Consider the following 16196-nt stretch of genomic DNA (forward strand, 5'->3'; position numbering starts at 1 on the left):
TCTTCGTGACCCCATTTCTCGCCATATTTAAACTGATGTAAACATGTTTCTCGTCCTGTTCTGTTCTGGCCTCCGCAGCGTGCGGACGTGCCTCTGTCCTGTCGTAGCCGTCGCACCGTTCGTTGGACACCGCAATATAGAAATACCTCTTCAGTGCTGTGTCGGGAAGTGTGGAAGCAACGAGACACATTGAGCAACAGTGAGCGGGCGGAGTTAGAATCGGGCGTGTGCGGCACGTGCGCAACTCTTCATTCTACACAAGTTACCTTACCTTCACTCCTCTACCTTTCCTGGTCTGCTGAATTGTGGGCCTCCTTGTCGCTTGAATTGTGACTTCTATCTCTACTCACTTAACCTTCCCATTTTACCCTTCCTGGTCTGCTGAATTGTGGGCCTCCTTGTCGCTTGAATTGTGACTTCTATATCTACTCACTTAACCTTCCCATTTACCCTTCCTGGTCTGCTGAATTGTGGGCCTCCTTGTCGCTTGAATTGTGACTTCTATCTCTCACCTGTGTCACGCTGAATTGCCGTGGCTCCTGGCTGCTGAATTGTGGCCATCCTTCATATCCGATCGATCTGCCTAAAGCCCTTCGCCTACTTGTGTTGAATAGGGTGTGCACGAGTTTCATTTCACCCAAATGCCGTGGACCCGCCGGTCTGATTAGCCCCAGAAAGGAGTGTTTACAGTCCGCTCCGCCAGAGGAGAGTCGGGCGCCGCGCGGAGCGGTGTCCCGTCGAACACAGGCCGGCGCGCGGCCGCGACAGCTAGCTTGAATAAAAATGTCACCCCCGGGCACAGGGGATGGCAAGGTAATTTATAAAGGTAGTTTACGCAGGTTAACTTAAATAATGACAGTCATTGTCAGATGTCCATGACACTTTTGGCAGGCATTTCTTCCTTCAACCCAAAACTTCGCCTCCGCACTAACTTTAATCCATCCGGTTTAACCACCTGAACCAAGTCATTTCCCTGTCCCAGATCGCAGCTATGTCCCATTTCTAGCCCCACCTTACTCCTATCTACTATACTATTTGTGAAATGAAACTCTGTCTGTGTGAATGTGTGTTTGCACCGTGCAGAGGGGTGCTTTGACGCCGTGCACAGGTCAAACGGTGCGGTCGATTGGGCTGAAATTTTCGCAGGGTGTTGATGACGTCACGCGCACGTGCAGTGTCGAGGTTCGGGTCCCCGGGGGTGGATGGTTCGCACGTGGCACGCGCTGGAAAAAGGTGCTTTTTCTCCAAATTTTGCTCGGCTCTCAAGCTTGCTTCAAGGCATCGGCAGCCGGGTTCAATCGCCTTTGACAATCAAATGCATGACGATCGGCGGCGGGTGCCTCTCATTTGCAGATTGGCCAAGTTATTTATTTTGATAAACAGAGGCGAATGAAGGTGTTGATTTTCGGTAAATAAAGACAGTTTTCAATGCGCTTAACCGAATGCACCGCGTTTGCCGCAGTGCGCCACATTTGTCCACATGCGCTATTTTTGCCCCAAATCGCACAACTTTGTCAAATATGGTCCGATAAAGGTGCAATTCGGTGGAAGGATGCATGGCAAAACGACAGACACAAATGCGCCACTTTTGTCGCAATGCGCCACATTTGTCACTAGGCGCCATTTCAACCAAATACGATTAAGAATAATGGAATGACACGAGTAGGAGAAGGGTTAGGAACTCTTTTTTAGTTAATCAGTTAATCTGATAGTCTGTGACCTCACATGACCCAGTGGTAGTGGTAGGTGTAGGTGTAGTGGTAGTGGTAGTAGTATTGGTAGGGGTAGTGGTAGGGGTAGTGGTAGGGGTAGTGGCAGGGGTAGTGGTATGGGTAGTGGTAGGGGTAGTAGTAGAGGTAGTAGTAGGGTAGTGGTAGGGGTAGTGGTAGGGGAAATAGTAGGGGTAGGGGTAGTGGTAGGGGTAGTGGTAGGAGTAGTGTTAGGGGAAGGGGTAGGGGTAGTGGTAGGGGTAGTAGTAGGGGTAAGGGTAGGGGTAGGCGTAGTGGTAGGAGTGGGGGTAGGGGTAGGGGTAGGGGTAGTGGTAGGGGTAGTGGTAGGAGTAGTGGTATGGGTAGAATTAGTAAAAGTGTGGTACAGGCCGATACAATGTGACGTGGTGACCTATACGACCTGGCCTGACCGAAGGTGACCTGGCCTGACCCAGTGTGACCAGGTTCTGCTTCTAGACGGCTCATCGGTATGAATCAGACACCATTCGAAAGCGAACTGGCTGCTGCGTATTTTATGGCTACGCCGCGAAGCAAGTGGCGCAGCCGCTTGTCTACTATACTATTTGTGAAATGAAACTCTGTATGTATGTGTTTCTGTCTGTTTGCACCGTGCAGAGGGGTGCTTTGACGCCGTGCACAGGTCAAACGGTGCGGTCGATTGGGCTGAAATTTTCGCAGCGTGTTGATGACGTCACGGGCACGTGCAGTGTCGAGGTTCGAGTCCCGGGGGGTGGATGATTCGCACGTGGCACGCGCTGGAAAAAGGTGCATTTTCTCCAAATTTGCTCGGTCTTCAAGGCATCGGCAGCCGGGTTTGATGAACTTTACAACTAAAATGCATGACGATCGGCGGCGGGTGCCTCTCATTTGCAGATTGGCCAAGTGATTTATTTTGATAAACAGTGGCGAATGAAGGTGTTGATTTTCGGTAAATAAAGACAGTTTTCAATGCGCTTACACAAATGCACCGCGTTTGCCGTAATGCGCCACATTTGTCCAAAGCGCCTTTTTTGTCGCAAATTGCACAGCTTTGTCAAATATTGTCCGATATAAAGGTGCAATTCGGTGGAAGGATGCATGGCAAAAGGACAATTACAAATGCACCACTTTTGTCGCAATGCGCCACATTTGTCACAAGGCGCTATTTCCATCAAATACGACTAAGAATAATGGAATGACACGATAGGAGCAAGGTTAGGAACTCTTTTTTTAGTTTATCAGTTTATCTTATAGACTGTGACTTCACATGACCCAGTGGTAGTGGCAGGTGCAGTGGTAGTGGTAGTGGTAGTGGTAGTAGTATTGGTAGGGGTAGTGGTAGGGGTAGTGGTAGTAGTATGGGTATTAGTAGGGGTAGTAGTAGGGGTAGTGATAGGGGTAGTGGTAGGGGTAGTAGTAGGGGTAGTGGTAGGGTAGTGGTAGGGGTAGTAGTGGTAGGGGTAGAAGTAGGGGTAGTGGTAGGGGTAGTAGTAGGGTAGGGGTAGTGGTAGTGGTAGGGGTAGAAGTAGGGGTAGTGGTAGGGGTAGTAGTATGGGTAGTGGTAGTGGTAGGGGTAGTGGTAGGAGTAGTGTGGTAGGGGTAGTGATAGGGGTAGGGGTAGTGGTAGGGGTAGTGGTAGTAGTAGTGGTATGGGTAGAAGTAGTAGAAGTGTGGTACAGGCCGATCCAATGTGACGTGGTGACCTATACGACCTGGCCTGACCGAAGGTGACCTGGCCTGACCCAGTGTGACCAGGGATGACTATCTTGACCTGACTTGACCCCGTACGACCCAAATTTCATCCAACTAAGCCCTCAGAATAGTTACTATGTTCAAAATTTTCCTCTGCACGTTTCCGTCCATATCTCTGCTTCCAGACGACAGACCGATTTAAATCAAACACCATTCGAAAGCAAATTGGCTGCTGCCGCATTTTATGGCTACGCCGCGAAGCAAGTGGCGCAGCCGCTTGTTCTCCACAACTATTTGCCGTGAATTTGATGACTTTCGGAACGAGAATCTCAGACTATATTTTAACCGGGTGAGGAGTTCCTCTCTCCGTTCGACGCTCTGCGGCGCCCTGTAGTGAGCACGACCAACGTACGACACTGTAATCAGTCTAGATATCATCGTGACATAGTTGCCCACTCTACGCTATGCACGCTTTTGCCTTAGCTCCAAACATGCACCAGCCATTCGTGAAAAACAGGTCCCGATTTTACCAACTGTAGTTTGCGCCATCTATCGGTAGGATTTGAAGCTCTACCTTCGGCCTACCGATATTATCCTTCGATACGGCGCACACAAAGCACGTTTATAAAAACGAATGATACCGTGACAAAGAGCGTCTTCAATTGCCCCGGTGACACCAATAAACTTTCGCCATTTACGCACCCCGAAAGAAATATAGCCGATCACAGCGCGCAGACGGCGCCCGGTAGATGGCAGGCCCGTCGATGTTTTTCAGCAGCGAGCCGCGTCTGTCCGCGACCAGGCGTCTGTCTGCGACTAGCTCTGCCCTCCGCCGCTAGATGGCAAATGTCAGATTTGTCGCTCATGAGTATCGAAAACCAAATAAACGCGAATAACTTGAATGAGAATGATAAAAGAGCTAGAATTTTACGGAGATTGTTGAGACACACGCTATGGAACCGCAATGGAACTATCAGTATTCACTATTTCGGTCAGCATTTTGTGCAAACGATCGTTATATTGGTACGATCTTGAAACGTCCAAGTTGATTAGTCTTCTAAATAAGTTATTTATAAGGAACGCCTGCAAGCTAACATTCAGGCCAGGTAACATGCTGCCGACGGTGCGTGATTAAGATTATTGTGGCCACCAGCCGTCCGTGCGGCTAACGACGGAATTATCATCTTTCTTGGGTATTTCGCCGGCCGCCGGCAGCGCATATTCTCAGTTTCCGCAATATTTTCAAGTGATTCAAATGCAATCATCAGAACAACTTTTTCCTGGCCACCGGCAGTGCATGATCAACTCATGTGATGCATTTGCAATATCTCCCAGCGATCAGAGTACGGCACCACCGTTATATTTTCAAGTGAATCACGACTTTTGCACAAATACCAAGGATGCAATGTTATGATATATTCTGACCCCCCCCCCCCTCCCTGAACATGTCAGCAAGATGAGATCTCAAGTAGGTACGTGAGTATTTTGCCAAGCTGGCCGACGGCCGGAACGCTTGACAGGTGCCGCCAACTGGCGGCAGCATCTCATGCCACCTAGCGGCCGGCCGCCGGCCGGCTCCAGCGGCCAGGCCACAGAAACGGCGAAGCGGCAGACAACCGCCGTGACGTCACTGGTGGCCGGCAGTTCATATGACGTCACTGGCGGCTGACAGCATTTCGTTGTTACTTATATCTCAGCTTCTAGATGTCAGATCGACACCGGACAAGCGCCGATCGATCACTTGAAAGTACCAAGTGCTTTTGCGAGCACCAAGCAAGTACCAAGTACTTTTGCAGTACCAAGCAAGTACCACTTTTGCAAGTACCGAGTACTTTGGCAAATGTTAAGCAAGTACCAAGTACTTTTGCAAGTACCAAGCAACTACCAAATACTTTCCCAAGTATCAAGCAAATACCGAGTACCTACTTTTGCAGCCTAAACAGGTTGTTCGCGAATATCTCAGCTTCTAGAAGGACGATCGACACGGGACAAACACCATTCGATCCCAAATTTTTCCCCGAATCATTTTATGGCTAACGCGACGCGTAGCGAGCGCAGGACATCTTGTCTACTATACTATTTGTGAAATGAAACTCTGTCTGTCTGTCTGTTTGCACCGTGCAGAGGGGTGCTTTGACGTCGTGCGCAGGCCAAACGGTGAGGTCGATGAGGCTGAAATTTTCGCAGGGTGTTGATGACGTCACGCGCACGTGCAGTGTCGAGGTTCGAGTCCCGGGGTGTGGATGGTTCGCACGTGGCACGCGCTGGAAAAAGGTGCTTTTTCTCCAAATTTTTTCTCGGCTCTCAAGCTTGCTTCAAGGCTTCGGCAGCCGGGTTCAATGGACTTTGCAACTAAAATGCATGACGATCGGCGGCGGGTGCCTCTCATTTGCAGATTGGCCAAGTTATTTATTTTGATAAACAGAGGCGAATGAAGGTGTTGATTTTCGGTAAATAAAGACAGTTTTCAATACGCTTAACCGAATGCACCGCGTTTGCCGTAGTGCGCCACATTTGTCTAAAGGCGCCATTTTTGTCGTTTATCGCAAAACTTTGTCAAATATGGTCCGATAAAGGTGCAATTCGGTGGAAGGATGCATGACAAAACAAGTACAAATGCACCACTTTTGTCGCAATGCGCCACATTTGTCTCAAGGCGCCATTTCCACCAAATACGATTAAGAATAATGCATAGGCGCGGGAGCCGGGGGGGGCAGTGGGGGCATCTTGCCCCCCCCCCCCCAACTCTGGGGCCGTGGGGGCGGTGCCCCCACAGCTTTGAGACGGAATACCACACTTTTTTTGCAAATGTTTTCTTTTTATGTTGAAAAAGCCGAGGGGTGAAAAATAAGTGGCCTAAAACCGGTGAGAAAACTAGATTTGGGGGTACCCTAGGTTAATCTCTATTATGGTGTGCCCCCCAGTCGGAAAGTAGTTCCCGCGCCCCTGGAATAATGGAATGACAAGATTAGGAGCCGGGTTAATACTGTTTTAGTGTATTATTTATCTGTTTTTTTTTTTTAGTTCCTACTTATTGGATTCAATTAATCTGTGACCTCACATGACCCAGTAGTAGTGATGGTAATAGTGGTAGGGGAAGTAGTGGGTGTAGTGGTAGTGATAGTGGTAGGAGCAATGGTAGTAGTAGGGGTAGGAGTAGTGGTAGTAGTAGGGGTAGGGGCAGGGTTACTTTTACAGGAAAAGTCGAGATGGGGAATAAAGTTCGGGGCAAGGGCGGATCCAGGGGCATCTGAAAGGGGGGCCCAATGCCATTAGGTTTTTGTTAGGATGGCGCCTGCAGAACTTTACCTACCCCAAATCCTACTCTCTCCCCGGATTCTGGCCACTTTATATTGTTAGGTTGCCAAAAAAAAAGATAAAAAAATATACGTAGGTATCTACCTTGGCGGTAAGGGGCGGGGGAGGTCCCAACTTGACTGCGCGCTTGCAAATGTCAATCAGTAGTATCAACCTATTACCCAGGCCAAACATCAAGTAGCGCCTTTCTTAATAGAGAGAGGTTAACACGTGACTTTTTTTTGCTAGGCCAAGACCGATTGAAGGATCCTGGTTCGAAGGAAGACCCTTGGTTCGGAGAGGTCATGACCCCCGTCCCCCGCCGGTTTCTACGCCGTCGCCTGTAGCGATATGTCAATGATTGCGAAGAGACGAAAGAGACAAGACAAGAGACGGTCCCACCGACCATCCGATCGGTATCGGGTCAAATCTGGAGTTCCCGCTGCACTGAACGTAAAATGGTTGGATGGTGCCTCAAATTGAAAATTATCTAAGCGCCAGCAACGTTGATTGATGACTAGAGTCTGATCAACGATGATTAGAGAATCTGAGTAGCGAATTGATTGAAAATGGGCTCAAAAATAAATTTGAAAGGGGGAAATTCCCCCTTCCCTCCCCAGCCGTTCACGCACAATTTGAAAGGGGGAGCGGAATTTTCGAAGGGGGGAAATTCCCCCTTTCCCCCCCTTTAAAAGTAACCCTGGGTAGGGGTAGTGGTAGGGATAGTGGTAGTGGTAGGGTTAGTGGTAGGGGCAGTAGTAGGGGTAGTGGTAGTGGTAGTGGTAGGGGTAGTGGTAGGGGTAGGGGTAGTGGTAGGGGTAGGAGTAGGGGTAGTGGTAGGGGTAGTGGTAGATGTATTGGTATGGGGTAGGGGTAGGTTTAGGGGTAGGGGTAGTAGTAGTGGTAGGGGTAGTAGTAGGGGTAGTGGTAGGTGTAGGGGTAGTGGTAGGGGTAGTGGTAGGAGTAGTTGTATGGGTAGAAGTAGTAGAAGTGTGGTACAGGCCGATCCAATGTGACGTGGTGACCTATCCGACCTGGCCTGACCGAAAGTGACCAGGGATGACCAACTTGACCTGACGTGACCCTGTATGACCCAAATTTCATCCAGCTAAGCCCTCAGAATACTTTTTATGTTCAAAAATTTCCTCGGCACGTTTCCGTCCATATCTCTGCTTCCAGACGACCGATCAATTTAATTCATACACCATTCGAAAGCAAATCGGCTGCTGCCGCATTTTCTGGCTACGCCGCGAAGCAAGTGGCGCAGCCGCTTGTTTACCCCTATTCGCCCAGATATTCCCCTTCACTCCTCTAAATAACATTCACCTTTATATTCCTTCACTATTTCATTAATCCGCTTGCTCATGTTCGACCATCCATCTCGCTCCGCCGTTCTTTTCCTTTCCCCATCCCTATCAACCTCTCTCTTCCAATCTGAGGGGACTGACCTTCGTCTTTGCTGGAGTAGAATGCGGAGGGCGGCGGCGGCAGTCGGCTCACAGTCGGTCTCTTCCAGCCGCGCCAGTTGGTGCAGACCGACTCCTGCTCCGAGACCCACGAGCACAGACTGTCCTCCTCAAACCTGCCAGGGAGGGGTCAGGTCAGGTCACAGGCCAGGTCACAGCGGGTCAGTTGGTGCAGACCGACTCCTGCTCCGAGACCCACGAGCACAAATTGTCCTCAAACCTAGGGAGAGGTCAGCTCAGGTCAGGTAACAGGCCAGAGGTTCGGAACGTGGAGACGACAAGCATAAGTCCTCCAGATTTCAGATTCTGAGGACGGCAGATAGTGATGGTAACTCCCACTTCTTAAAACACGTCCCCTAATTGCGACGAAGATCGACATACGTTAGGTTTAAATGGGCTCCGCCCATGATGTCCCCTCGTTAGCCAGAGGAGGTCACGGGTCAACGGTCGGTGCTTATGTAATGGGTTTGATCAAACGCCATTCACCGCAAAGGCACAAAGAGGGATAACTTTAGCCAGCGAATGAGCAACCAAAGCAATGCCTCATTCAGCGTCACTCTTAGGAGAAGTTTAAGGCCCCAAAGTACAGTTGGGAAGGCCAGCATCATTTCCCAACTAGCACACAGCCGAAGACCCTCTTCAAAAGCCTCAGTAGAGCGATGACGTCATACGGGTTCCACACGACACTCAATCAAGATGAATCCATAATTCAGCTGTGCATGAAAGCATTCGCGGACATTATACGGAATTCCGTCACACTGTTTGAAACTTCGCAACACTCTCAGAGGTGAACATTTTACGAGTTCGAGCATTAATTCGCCATCAAGGGCTCCGATTCCTACCATGTGGTGTTAAAGCAAACATTAGGTACCGTGCGTGACCACAAATCGCGCTCCAGGTGCCGAGCGTTGTATGCAGCGTCACAACTCTCATTAATCGAACAGTGAAACCTCATTCTACCTTACTGTAAACCAAGCGCCGAACAACACCTGAACTTTAGCTACCTACCTACTATTTCGACGATGATGAAGCAAGATTTTAAAGGCGCCTGGACTGCACCAACTTAGAGTCTAGGAGTCAGCAACCACGACTAAATACCAATGCAAAGTCAGCTGGGACATACACCACTAAACCAGATGAGCCAACATATAACCAGATCGTACTCTCGGCCCCGCAGCCATACAGGGCTCAACATCTAACATTTTATGGCTACGAAGTGGAGCCTATCTCTGGAGTCTATCGGATAGACCCCTGACTCTGGAGTCTATCCACCCCATTTCGCGGCCTCTGAGCACCCTAGGAGTAGGGACACACTGTTGCCGCAACAGACCCCGCTGCCAAAACCCGTCCGATTGGTAAAAACCGGTCGGTTTAGTACCCACCTCCCCCTCCCTAACCCCAGCTGCTCGGGTCAACGAGTGCTGGGGCTGGGTCAACTCACACAGGTCAAGGTCAGGGTCAAGGTCAGGCGAGTTTAACGCTAGCAACTGGGCCTTAGATAGGCAAGTACGCAAGCTTCAGATACATGCGTGTAACTATCACAATCACTGCTTGCAGAAGGATTAGCGGCATGGTTCATGAGGATCAAAAGAATGCTAGCCGCTGCGGAATTTGACGTGTCAGACGATGTGTCCAACATTACATCACACAACGTGACAGCGTGACACGCACATTGACAGACAGCATGAAGGATATAGGACATACCTACCAAGATTAGGTACTAGAGCATACGCCGTTTCAGACATGTCAGACACGACGCAGACAAAGCGACAGACATCATGTAAGACATTATGCCAGACAGCCTGGTGTAGACAGCACGGCAGACAATGTTACTGTGTGACCTACAACACACTCATAGCAGCCGAGTGTATGCTTACTGTATGTGATATCAGGCAGCGTTTCAAGACCTCAGCCACTGATAATGTCAGTGACGCGTGCCAAATGATATGGCTAATCCACACGAACTCATCGTATCGAGACAAGTGCTTGACTACTATGTAGCTACTAGCTATATAGTCAAATAAATCCTATTGTAATTCCTGCGCTATCAAAAATATTGGCACGTAATATGGCATTTCTACGGTCAACCGACGATGCAAGCGCATAACCTAGCAATCCATCACATGAAGTATGACTATTGACTAAAGGTAGGGGAGAGTGGGGTAAGATGCCCAGGGTGGGAAAGACGCCCCACCCCCTCTAGCGGCGAAACAAAGAATCGGACCTGGAAATTAATGTTCTTAGCGTAAAGCGGAAGCCTGCCTTGTTATCTGCACAAAAAAAAATTGTGAAGCTCAGTTGGGCAACGGCTGGCTGATGATTGCATGTTTTTTATTTGCTGCTTTCAAAAAATATGTTGGTGTCAGAACATTGTAAATATCAAAAAAGGTAAATAATTTTTGCGTCCCTTGCTATAGTCGTGATTCATTAGCATGCAAGTACTGTGTCCCAAACAGTTTGTTTCAGGGTGTAGTTTTATGGCTAACAAATTGTACTGATTTAATGTTACTTCGGTACCTTGGGGTAAGATGCCCCCTGTCCTGATGGGGAAAGACGCCCCCCTAAATCCGTAGGCTGTCCTTCAAACAGCCCGTCAAATCATTTATTACATACTTGTGATAAGAGACAAAAGCCGAGCTGGGACTATTGAGAGTCCAGTACGGTCGGGTGCTCCCCATGCCGGTCTCTCGGCCCACATAGCGACTTTTTGGGCGGCAGCTGACTCTGAGAGCCCTCACGACGGCCTCTGTGGGCCCCATTATTGGCTCCAGGGCCCCTCACGGCATCCTTTGAGGGCTCCCACGTTGGCCCCACGGGCCGCGCTGGCACCGGAGGTCCCCACGATGGGCTCGAGGGCCCTCAAGCATCATGAAGACCTATAAGAGCCCCACACTTGGTCTCCGAACGCCACCACGGAGGCTTGTTTGGCCGCGCTGGACTATGATGGCCCTAACGATGACCTCTGAAGCCCCCTACGACTACTTTTGAGGGCCCTTATGATGACGTTTGGTGTCTACTGCAGGCTCGAAGGGACTAGTGATTCGTTCAGGCGATTCACGTGCCCATTTATGTCACTTATAGTGCAGGGGGCATCTTTCCCAACGTCAGGGGGCGTCTTTCCCACCCTGTGGGGTAAGATGCCCCCTTTCACTTCTTCAGGAAAATGCTTAATAGCAAAAAAAGTTATAATATTTCAGGCACGAGAGTGTGATATTTTTGGAGAAAAATGATGTCGGCTTCCGTTGAAACTCCAAGTTTTTGCTTTCCCATCGTCATTTTCGAATAATATATGACATAGCAAAACCCTGGGCATCTTTCCCCACTCTCCCCTACAACACGTCTGCAAATACCCCACGGACCCCGCACCACAGTCGGTGCTGAATTTTTCATCTCCAGATGTCTGGGTTACCCAACAGGGTAGCCGGCGCTTTGGAGACAGGTGTCACCGCCGGTCCTGTGTCACACTGTTTGGCAATGGCAGTGTCAAACTCCTCCGGACGGGCCAGCGCCACACAGCTGAATCGACAAATGTACGGCACCGAGGGTGACGAGTTACGCAACTAGGGTAGGCGTTCTATTGACCAATGTGTGATTTATGTACGAGAACACTTTCTTCATCGACTAAAGCTGATGGACTCATCGTTATACACAATCCTAGACTGATGTGACCTGCTGACATATCCTAAACAAACAGCGCCATGTGTCCCTATGAATGAAGGTTCAAGATGCAAAACTGCATTATTCAAACCCAGACGATACTTGCATAGTCATATTAGCCCGAATAAGAATAAAGTCATGAATCTAAGCCAAACACAACACCACCGCTTACTCCTATCATATGGACTAGTAGACACGGATATTTCACTCTTGAGTCACTACACGACACATATCCTCTCACTTTCATTCACTCTCCAACCAGCTCCAACTCCAAACCCCCTAACCGACCTGCCACAGACACCTACCCTCTCACTCTAACTCACTCTCAACCTCATCAAACCCTCACAACTCTCCATACATCTAAACTCCAAACTCTCCAGCCGATCAGGCGACACGGACCTGCCGTGCTGCCAGACCAGGTGGAGGTACCCCAGCGACATCGTAACGGGGCCAAGGCCTCCAAGGCCGACGCCGGCCGGACGGCGGACTGAGGCGCTAACGCCACAGTAGATGTACGGGCAGACGCACAGATAGCGCTTAGGGAGAGTGTAGGTAGAGGATAGGTAAGGACAATGCAACCAGACAGGGGCGAATGGAGTGAAAATTATGTAGACAAAGACAGAGATGGAGAGACAGAGACAGAGACACGGCGGGAGAGAGTCGGGCAGGTCAAAAGACCGGCGGGAGGTGGAATTCCGACCCAACGAAATGAGAATATTAGCGGCTGATGCTAATAGAAGACATAAGGATAGGATAGAAGCACGATGAGAGTAGTGCAAAGGTAGAATGCAGTGCAAATAATGTTCTGTTCAGCCAACATACTCGTACTCAAACATCCAAAAGCATCTCAGAAGTTATGACCAGCTTCAAAACAAACACAATACACATTGGCACCCCCTCATAGTATCCCAAACCCTGATATTCTCCTTCCTTCAATCAAGCTAGCGAGCGCGTCGGCCGCTGTACGGCGTTGGCGGTTGTCGCGCGATTTATCTCACGAGACAATTTCCAAGGTCTCCACGTTGCCGCCCTCGCCGTCCTCTGCCGGTCCGCCGGGCCGGGGGCCGCCGTCGTGGGGCGTCGTGGCGCCGCCTGGCTCGTGAATAGGTAGTAAACACACTGGCGACAGGCAGCGAGCGGTGCGCCGGACGCTAAATTTATTGACGGATCACGGGGGTGACAGATGTCTGCTATGGGAGAGTGCCTGGTGATGTTTAGAATGTGTGTAGCATGCTCGAGTGTGAGCTGCTACCGTGCTGCTGGGTTGATGTGTGCTGATGGATGGGTGTTCCGATCAATAAACGTGAGAGGAAAAAAAAAGCTTCAAAACAGGTTCGCACCAACGACCCATGAAACAATGAAATACGGAAAATGGCGCGGATATAAGCCACAAATGGCCGTCAATTACGGGTCATTTTAGCTCCTCACTGCGCCGACTCACGGTAGTAATATCCATAAAAAGTCCGACAGCAGCTCATGTCATTAATTGCCGTCATGCACCCTGCAATTAATGCAGTGTTTTGGGGATGGCCAGATATCCTGACTTCTCTCGGCACAATGAACCCGACAGCATTCCCAGAAGGCCAGACACATACTTCTGTTCCCAAGCGTTGGGGAGTTAGATGTGAATTCCCGCCAAAGAACGGAAGGACTAGGGCCGGAAGACGACAGCAATGACGCAAAAACGGAAATGAAAGATGACATGAGGTAGATGAAAGATCAGCAGCTAATTTATCGGTAATCGCAGACATGTTCCATAAAAACGTACAAATGTATGACGTAACACGTTCCTTCAGCGTGATACGACAGATTTTAGCTCTTCAATGTCATGTTTCATCTTCTTTATCTTCAACGTCGTATATTCGCCCGAAGTCCAAGCGACAGGCGAGGACAGTTCATAAAAGGCCAGCAAGACGGATGCAGAATGCATATGGGAATACACTGACAGACACCTACAAATTAAAAACATGAAATACCTACGTCTTGTGCACAGACAAAAATAGCAAAACAAAGTATATGCAAGAAGTAGTTCGGAGTCACCTGTTTGCGCGATGATAAGTCATTCCAGTCATCTCTGTACCCTGTGCTCTATCTTACATATTCGCTCCCCATCCCTCCCTTCCTCAATCCTCTTCCCTCCTCCCATCCTCTCTCTATCTCACCTGTCCGAGTCCTCGAAGGACAGGTTGTCTCCGTCTCCGTTTCCATTGTTGCCTTCCCATTCGAGCATGGGGCGACGCGCCAGCACTCACCACTAACACACTGACACTGACACTGACACTGCGGGTCACCAGCGGTCGGTCACCAGTCAGAGGGTCACCACTGGATGGAGGGTCACCACTGGTGCTGGCCAGAGCGCGCTCACAGGGAGGATGATCCACACTGAAACAAAGGACAGATGAATGTGAGGCAGAATGCAAAAACAATACAAAGAACAACCTCTCACAATGCTGATTATTCCAGGTGTGTGACTAAGACTTGCATTTTGATACATGGGTGGGCAAATGAGCCTAGGGATACTACCAAGAAGAAGTGCAGCAGAAAGGATGTAGTAGGGCTCTGAATTCATAATAAGTATTTTATTCAGTAGCTACTGATATGTAAGTCAATCTGCAACTACATTGCATGCCTGGTAGCCATGACAAGTTAATGGTTGGTAAGGCTTTCCAAAAATATTTTTGATAGCAAAATTTCCCCAAAATTACTCAGAGCTTACTCTTGCTAGTTGCTTGAGATGGTGCTAAGGCTTATATCTGACATTGAGTATGGCTAGGCGTAGACTGATGAATCCTCAAAAAATGTAGACGCTTGTAAAATGTCAAAACTTCTAGCCAGCCAACTGAGTTTTTTTCACATTTAGTAATTCCATTTAGCCAGCACATTTAGCCTTTTCACATTTAGCCACCTAAGAATCAGTTAAACTCCTCTACTTGCATTGCAAGATTGCATGGTTACATTTTTATTTGATTAAAAAAAATGTAACCAATATCTCAGCAATGACAAGGCCTGAGTTAAAAACAGTCCCATTGGGACATACGGACATATGGACCTCCAGACCATAGTGCCTTTTCATATAGGTATTAGGTACTGATCACTGAAAGGTACCTATGTAGATGTTTGGTACTTGGTAAGAAGCAACATCTTAACAATAAAAAAGCAGTCATTACTGGACTTATAAGCACTTATCAAATAAAATCCTTTTACAAAACACAATGTTGTACAAAACACAATGCTGTAACTTGACTACCAACTTACTTATAGCCAGTGACTCATAAAATATGGTCTTTACAAGGGCCCTCCTGTCAAATGGTTAATTGAAATTATGTTGCATTTAAGTATATCTGCTTCCTTAAAATATTTCATCCACCTTCTACTAGCTTCAGCGTTCAGACCAGGTAGGTAATAGTTTCCATTTGTAATGACGGAACCATGGCGGAATCAGGTCCAAGCTATATTTCCACCCTTTGACAGCCGATGAGTTGTCAAAAATTCAATTAAGCATGTGATGAATATGGCAAAAAATGCTGAAATTTATCAAATGAATGTTTTCATTTGTTCTACCCTATAAAGATCAGTCTTTTTGCCCATCCTGATCCAACCACCAGAATTGAGCACAAAATGGCAGCCTAAATTTCTGCCCTTATGCCCAAAATTTTGCACCTAATCTGAGTAACTTGTAAAAATCATAGGGAAAGCATGAAAAACGGTACAAGCCCACGCAGTCCGTGCCTAAAGCATGTTATCGATTTTTGCGACCTCCAAACAAAGGAAACGCACAGGGGGGAATACGACTAAAAATACCCACCAAAGTAATCCTGAAGAAAACTTCCGTAGATGATCCGATATCAAGATATGTCAGCCGTTAAAATCACGAATCAATCACGACAGAAACTATAGGGTATCACGGTAAATTTCTTATTTTTTGCACGGGAGCGCGGACATGGGCACCACCAGCGGCAGCAACAGCGGCGACAGTCTGCCGCATAGCCAATCAGCATTCAGCTCACAGCAGCTGACTGCCTCCAGGCACTAGAGGTGACAACTCTCAAAATTAAAGAGTTGCTGGAATAGTGTGAGTTGGCATAATGTTCTTGTCAGCTAGGCTTCAAATCTTTAACTTTCTTCCTTTTAATAAATTAAAATATTCTGAAATACTATTTTCATGAATAGTTACCATCTCTCATGCGCTATCTTGCTTTAAATAAATAAAATTACCATCAGAAGCTCAGAGTCTTTGCAATGCCGAGTTCCTTTCCTCTCTATTTATTGCTTGCAAAACATGCGCAGCTGCGACAAGAAAATGGTAGCATATGACTACTAAATAAAAAATGTGGTAGCTCATGGAAATTACTTAAATTAAATGACTTTTATCCTT

The 16196-nt window shown here is 48.2% G+C and overlaps 1 long non-coding RNA gene across 1 annotated transcript; it reads right to left on the minus strand.

Annotated features, from left to right (window-relative positions):
- Window positions 1-6385: 6385 nt before the first annotated feature.
- Window positions 6386-15861, minus strand: LOC122376414. Its single transcript, XR_006255628.1, has 3 exons — window positions 15627-15861; window positions 13984-14203; window positions 6386-8280 (listed from the first exon to the last, which is right to left on the minus strand). It is a non-coding gene; the product is annotated as an uncharacterized LOC122376414 (long non-coding RNA).
- Window positions 15862-16196: the final 335 nt, after the last annotated feature.

Source organism: Amphibalanus amphitrite, unplaced genomic scaffold (assembly GCF_019059575.1).
Source record: "Amphibalanus amphitrite isolate SeventyFive unplaced genomic scaffold, NRLGWU_Aamphi_draft 002128F_arrow, whole genome shotgun sequence".
Taxonomy (NCBI): Eukaryota; Metazoa; Arthropoda; class Thecostraca; order Balanomorpha; family Balanidae; genus Amphibalanus; species Amphibalanus amphitrite.